Source organism: Panthera onca, chromosome A1, assembly GCF_046562875.1.
Source record: "Panthera onca isolate mPanOnc1 chromosome A1, mPanOnc1 haplotype 2, whole genome shotgun sequence".
Taxonomy (NCBI): domain Eukaryota; kingdom Metazoa; phylum Chordata; class Mammalia; order Carnivora; family Felidae; genus Panthera; species Panthera onca.
In genome coordinates, this window is record NC_138339.1 from 89763624 (window position 1) to 89770541 (window position 6918).

The following is a 6918-nucleotide window of genomic DNA, read 5'->3' on the forward strand; positions in this document are numbered from 1 at the left end:
TGCCCTGAACAGGCTAGCACTTTGTTTACTCTAGACTTCACATACACTTTTCTCTTAGACCAGCATGTTTCTCTTATCGTTTTAAAAAAGATTTTATGAAAACCCATCTGTGAAATTTCAGACCACGTCCCATTTCCTGTCTCTACAATAACTTGCCTTATCCCCTCATTTGATAGTAAGTCTTCCCCCATGACATGAGATTACAACATTTATACGTCCTGTTCACATAACCACTTACATTTTAATTCTTTCATTTATTTTCTTTGCCCTTTCAAGTCATTAGTCTAATTTGGATTCAGGGATATGAAGATGTAACACCTAGCAGTTATTCTTCTTAAGTAACTTACAGGCCACTGAAGAACACAAATGTGTAAGCAAACAATTAAAGTACACTGTGGAAATTGCTGCAAACAAGTGATATGGAAGTACCATATGAGCAGAATAGAGGAATACCTAAGACTATTTAAGGAAGTAGCAATGGAATCTAATGAAAACAATCATATCAAAGTAATATTAGTAAGTAACACGAAGTGCCATGATAGACATTTTAGGTACCATACAATTCCTTCAAATACAATTATTCTCACCACTTTCAGATAAAGGAACTGAGGCTCAGAGAAAAGTTACCAGCCTACATAGCTGGTATTAGCATATCCAGGATAACACTTAGCTCTGTAGGAGAGAAAAGAGTCAGGAGTCAAAACCAAATAGGATGGCTGAGTTGCCCTGGGGTGGAAAACAAAACGAGGGGCAGGATGGTTTACATCTCAAAGGGACAAGGGTGGGAATGCCTGGAGTCAGTCCCGTACAGACAGTCTTTAATAACAGATTTCTTCTGGGGAATAGCTGAATTTGTGGTTTTGCTTCAGCAAGATGTGAAAAAGAGGCTATGGAAACTTCTGTGATTCCAGACATGCTGATGGAAGAGGGCCCACCAGGAAATCCTCCCAGAAGAACAGGTCGGATTAATTATCTTTGTGGCCCTAGTCCTCCTCCAATGGCTGGTGGATGAGAAGGTCAATGTCTACTCTGAGCAGGAGACAACTGGACATGTACATTCATAGCAGAAGGAAACCATCAAGAAGCAGAGGGCTGACCATGCTGGACAAGTCATTGAATGTGTGCACCTGAACATGGATTGCTCTGTGTCTAGACAGACAAATGAGGTCATGCTGGGACTTGCCTCCCCAGGGATCTGGCATGACTAACACGCAGTTCTACAAATGCACGTGTTCATCTCATTATCTTTTTTGAGTAGTTTATGAAAGTATTAATATAGTTTTAATAAGTAAAATATTTTTAGGTTACAAAACTTGACTTCTTATTTTGTATGATTAAAAACTGCAAATTTGAAGAAAAGTAAGAGGTGTGTATCCAGTGAAACAAACAAACAAGCAAACAAAGCCAGATAAGGTGGAGGAGTGCTGAAGTGGCAGGAGAGATTCTGCCCTCCAGTAGAGAGCAAGTTAGTTGATTTGACATGCCAGGTCTTACCAAGTTTTCCTTCTCATCTGTTGCTTACATAGTTGTAGCCACACACTGAAGAAAAAGTTCTCACGTAGACTGAGCAGACACACAGGGTGGCCTCCGCCAGCGAAACAGAAGCAGCGGCAAACTGCATATCTTTATTTCATGTTCACCAGGTATAAACATCAAAGCATGGGAGGAAAACACAAGGAGCCTCCAGACATAGACCAAACACACATCTGGTGTTTACGTGAAAACATGCAGGGAAGATGTACAGTTTTAAGGACTGCTAGGCAATTACAGTGGGTCTGCCCCTTAACTGGCTCCTGGGAGATCATGGGGCCCTGTTATCATAGTGCTATCATGTTCGACAGCCTCAAGACCAGAATATTGCTGATGTTCCAGCCATTACCCCAATCGCTTTCCTAGCGCTTGCAATACATTCTCTAGAAATAACTCCACATACAGTAGTGTCTTTAACTTGTTTATATAAATATTACTGAGTGTAGGCTGCAAGAAAATGTAGACTCTGCCAGGTTAAAGTCATTGGAATCTTAGGCAACTTAGTAAAAAAAATCCCCTCTTCCCATGCAGATTTGAAATAAATTGGAGCTACAGAGGAGGTCAAGAGATGGATGTGAAATCATCTTTTTAAAAAAATATTTATTCATTTTGAGAGAGAGAGAAAGAGAGAGAGAGAGAGTGATCACCAGCATGAGCAGGGGAGGGGCACAGAGAGAATCCCAAGCAGCCTCTGCACTGTCAGCAAGGAGCCCAACCTCATGAACAGTGAGATCATGGCTTGAGCTGAGACCTGAGCTGAAATCAAGAGTCAGATGCTTAACTGACTGAACCACCCAGGTACCCCTAGAGGTGAATTTATCTTAGTGTTAAAGGCTTGGTTGGAAGCCAGTGAACCAAATGGCCTGAAAGAAACTTGCCTATCTTGTTCTCAGGCAGGTATAAAACATAGCAGACCTCACTGCAGAGGCCCAGCTTTCCCCACTGGGCATGCCTCACCTGAGCACACACAGGCTCTCAAAGGAGAGGGAAGGGGAAGGGCCAAGACAATGCCAGTCATTCCTGCTCCCAGTTGTACAGTCCTTAGATGCTCATCCTCCTCTGGGAATGAGGACCAAGAAGAAAAAAGCAAGGCATGTTGCCCAAATGGACTCTCCACATGGAAACACATAAAAAGGGCAAAAGATTTTTACCCCCAGAGAAAGTTGCTTGCTATTAGTTATGGTTTTTCTTATGCAAGGCTATCCAATTGGAAATAAAAGTATAGTAAAAGGAGATTAAACTAAAAGTTAGAAAATGTGACTTCCAGTAAAAACTATGTCACCAATTGGTTTTGTGGCCTTGAAAAAAAACCGCCTGGGGTATTTTGTCATCTCCTCATTAGAGCTTTGGACTAGATCATTTCCTTTCCGCTCTAAAATTCTAAAATCCAGTCATCTAGGAGACTGCTCTCTTCAACTCTACTGCTCTATGTGTGGAATGAAAAACGTGGACAATTATTCAATGTTTAACTTTCTCTTAAAGATTTTACTGGCCTTTTCTGAGGCCTGTGGTTTGGATTCAAGGCCGAAATGGAACTTAAAGAAGATTTCTAGCTATAAAGTATAGTAGGACACTGCAACAATGTCTAAATTCTGAAGCTACCCAGGATCTCCGTGGACTTTGAATCACCAAGAGATTTGTTGTGAAGTTTCAGGATAGAACTTCCCAAATGCACACACTTTGGTTTGGTTTTGTTCTTTCAAAAACCTTGCCAAAATATGGTTAGCTTTCTTTACATGGTTATTACTTAGACTCAAGTTCTGCTTTATTTTGTATATGCCTGGACTCCAGAATTAAACTCAAAAGGTAGCTTCAAAAATATTCTATACTTCTTGACATATGGTGGATAAAATGGGAAAAAGTATTCAAGTGTGTAAATCATGGGACTTTAGGACTATCGTGTATTAGTGAACATATATTGAAATTATTCTGGAAGACCAGATCCCTTGTAGAGAGGTAGAGTAAACACCGTTTTACACATGTGCTGAAATAGCAAAGTGGTGAATTTGTTGGTTATGATACATACATAAAATACCGTTAGTTACTTTATAGTATAGTCAGGGATTTTTCAGTATGTGTTTAGCCCAATTCTCCAATTCTTGGCCTTTCCCAAAATAATGCAAATCTCTGAAATAATGAATAGAAATTGAAGTGAAAGAAAATGACATTATTCAATTAGAATGAATACATTTAAGGACTAAGAAAATGGGAAAAAATAAAGGCAGTGAGGTTATAAAGCTTATGGAGTTTTCTAAGCACAATTAGGTAAGAACTGCTTAATATTCACAAATTTCTCCCTGCTCTTTCCTGTTATTAAAAAAAAAAACAAAAAAAAAAAAAAAAAAACAACTCCATATTTCAGTACCTCTAATGAAATTGAATTTAAAATTTAAATTTGGGAAGGTGGAAGTGACCTCTAGCCCAAAGCTCTCCTCTTAGAGATGAGGAGACAGATTCTCAGAGTGGTTCATTAAATTGCCAAGGCCACAGAGACCATAAACAGTGGAGCCAAGAGGAGTTTCAGGTTTCTAATTCATTGTTCTTTTTGATAGTTGGTGCTACTTCCCTGTCTTTAATGAATTAACAGAAGAAAGGCCTCCACCTCTCCTTGAACGTGCTGTGGTGTCATAAATTCAATTCTGGTCTCCCAATTAATCATGTCGGAAAGGCCTCCCCGCCCCCTCACCTCTTTTGAAATTCAAAAAAAGAGTAATCCAGTGAAGGGAGACCTTTTACTTTGCTTCTTTGTGCTTTCTCACCTTTTGACCTTTCCTCTGACTTCCTGGTATTGCTTGGGCTGGCTGCACAGTGTTTTTCTACCTGGGGAAAGATCATTCTCCCCATCCTGCTGATGCTCAAACAAAACCATGCTATGCTTTCCTTGTCTTCCTCCTTTTATGATTCTTGCCTTTTCTTCCTCCTTTGCTTTCTCCTTCTTAATTAGGTTCAAGGCAAGGTGGATGTCTGCTTCCAGTCCATTGTCCTGGAAATGAAATCTATGGCAAGGCCATCAGAGTTCTTTTTAAAACACAGACCTAGCTGTAGACACTGAATGCATTGAGAAATAACCCCCAAAGTTTTGTGTTTCTCATTAACTTTTAAAACCTTTGCTGACTACACATGCTCATTACATCGAGTTGTAAATGATGTTTGAAGAGAATGATTCCAGCCCACTCAGTGCACAAAGAGAATACAAACAAGCATTTCCAATTGCTTTTTCAAGGTGATACATGCTATAATATTGAGCTGAGTTACTGCTATAAAGTCTGAAGTCCCAAAAGTCTCAAACCACTGGAAAACAAATATAAAATGAAAATATATAATTTGTTTCATGTTAACTCTCTCACCTCCCACCGACTTATTAAATACAGGTGAAAGCTTTCTTCTCTACGAAAAAGTGCCACATGAGGAACTCTGACTTCATGTTCCCTCTTCCAAATAGCTTTGCTTTCTTCTCTGACTTGTTATTAATAACTCTGACAATGCTGGAAGCTATAGCTATACAGTGACAAATGCTGGCTGTTGAATAAACAGGACAGATGTCACCAAGAGCCACTTGTTTTCCTAAGAACACGGAATTTGTTTTATGTTGCCATTTGTAATAAATATTATCATAGTTTTATCTTTTATCTGAACATTGCAGTTGTCCTTGGGTGACTGCAAAGGTGACAGTCTTGATGGTCATAGTTATGTCTATCCTTATAGTCCTCTGAGCAGGGAATCTGTCCTACCAAAAGGCCGTTAATCCGCGACCAGAAACTCCACTGAAGATCGTCTTTTGAAAACCTATTTCCATCATGAGGCAAGTGTTTTAATGAGGGGAAAATGGGTCCAAGTGTCATATGCAGCCTTTATGCTTAACTTGATACAATGGTATGAGCAATGTAGATACTACCCTAAAAATATTAACCCTATAGCATTAAGTACAAAATTATAGTGCATTATAAGGAAACAAATAGCTCCAGGGAAAACACTTTAATATTGAATACCTGGAAATAATAGTCCTTCACACACAAATCATGCTTTTGTTGAGTAAATGATTCATTTTTGGAATAGTAAATCCCACCCAAATTCTTGAACAGATCTCTATAGGCTACCAGACTGAGAAAGAAAAAAGAACCTAAGAGCAATAAAAACAGTGATGTCTAGCCAGGCCTCCCCTAGTGTGAATTCTGGAAGCCAAGTTTGCTCAGTAGAGACTTTCCTTGCTGCCTCACATGTCACTGTCTCTCCTGGAGTCACTGCCAAGCTCTTCTAGGTTTTCCTTGATCAACAGAATGGGATGAGATGGTGGTATCCGAGTGTGCTATGCCTCACTTGGACTTTTCTTCCATTACTAAGATCACTGTCATTTCTTTGCTGCCATGGCCACTGTGCAGCTGTCTGCCATTTTCACAGTCATAGCTCTGGCTCATGTGCCCTATGTAGAGTACTCAACACAGGACTGCTGCTCACTGTCCCTGGGACATTGGGACAAACACCCTTTTATTGATACCTCTTCTTCCAAGAACCAGCTCTGAACCCTCCAGGTTTCAGGGTGTTCCTGCTTTTCTCCTAACCTCTATTTTCCTAAGATTAAGCAGCACCTGGGAAATGTATCCGATTGAAAAATGCGCTGTGTTCCCCCATGACCAGACAATTGAGGTCTTTATTCTGTGACCTTCTTTTCTTTCTTTCTTTTTTTTTTTTTTTTTTTTTTTTTTTTTTAGAGCTGGAGATAGAAGCTGAGGTGTATTAATTCTTTTTAAATTTTTTAATTTGTTTACGTATTTATTTATGAGAGAGCGAGAGAGAGAGCACAAGCAGTGGAGAGACAGAGAGAGAGGGAAGGGAGACACAGAATCCGAAGCAGGCTCCAGGCTCTGAGCTGTCATCACAGAGGCCAACATGGGGCTTGAACCCATGAACTGTGAGATTACGACCTGAGCCCTAGTCAGATGCTCAACTGACTGAGCCATCCAGGCGCCCCTGTATTAATTCTTGATTTCTCCTCATGAGAAAACAAACTGATGTTCTATCTGCTCATATTATCCCCTCTCCTTTGAGGTTAAATTGCTAGATATTGTCAAAATTCTTCCAATAAAACTTATAGAAGATTTGACCCTTTGCTTTTGGGAGTCTCTTTGAGCTTTGAAATTATATTGGATTTTTGCCCATGGATTTTAGATAATTAACTCCTGAACAAATCATTAGTGGGAAGTACAGAGTGTAGTACACTGAAATCTGAATGCTTGCTTTAAAACCATTGTCTTGTCATCTACTATTAGCTGTGTGACTTTGACAAGTACTTCGTATATTAGCTGTGGGGATTAAATAATATATGGAAAGTACTGATAAAAATGTTCAAAACAATATCCAGTTAGAGGACATTATGGGAGAGAAAACCCC

The 6918-nt window shown here is 39.6% G+C and overlaps 1 pseudogene; it reads left to right on the forward strand.

Moving 5' to 3' along the window:
- The first annotated feature begins 755 nt into the window (after positions 1-755).
- On the forward strand, positions 756-1012 carry LOC132680161 (selenoprotein K-like; annotated as a pseudogene).
- Positions 1013-6918: the final 5906 nt, after the last annotated feature.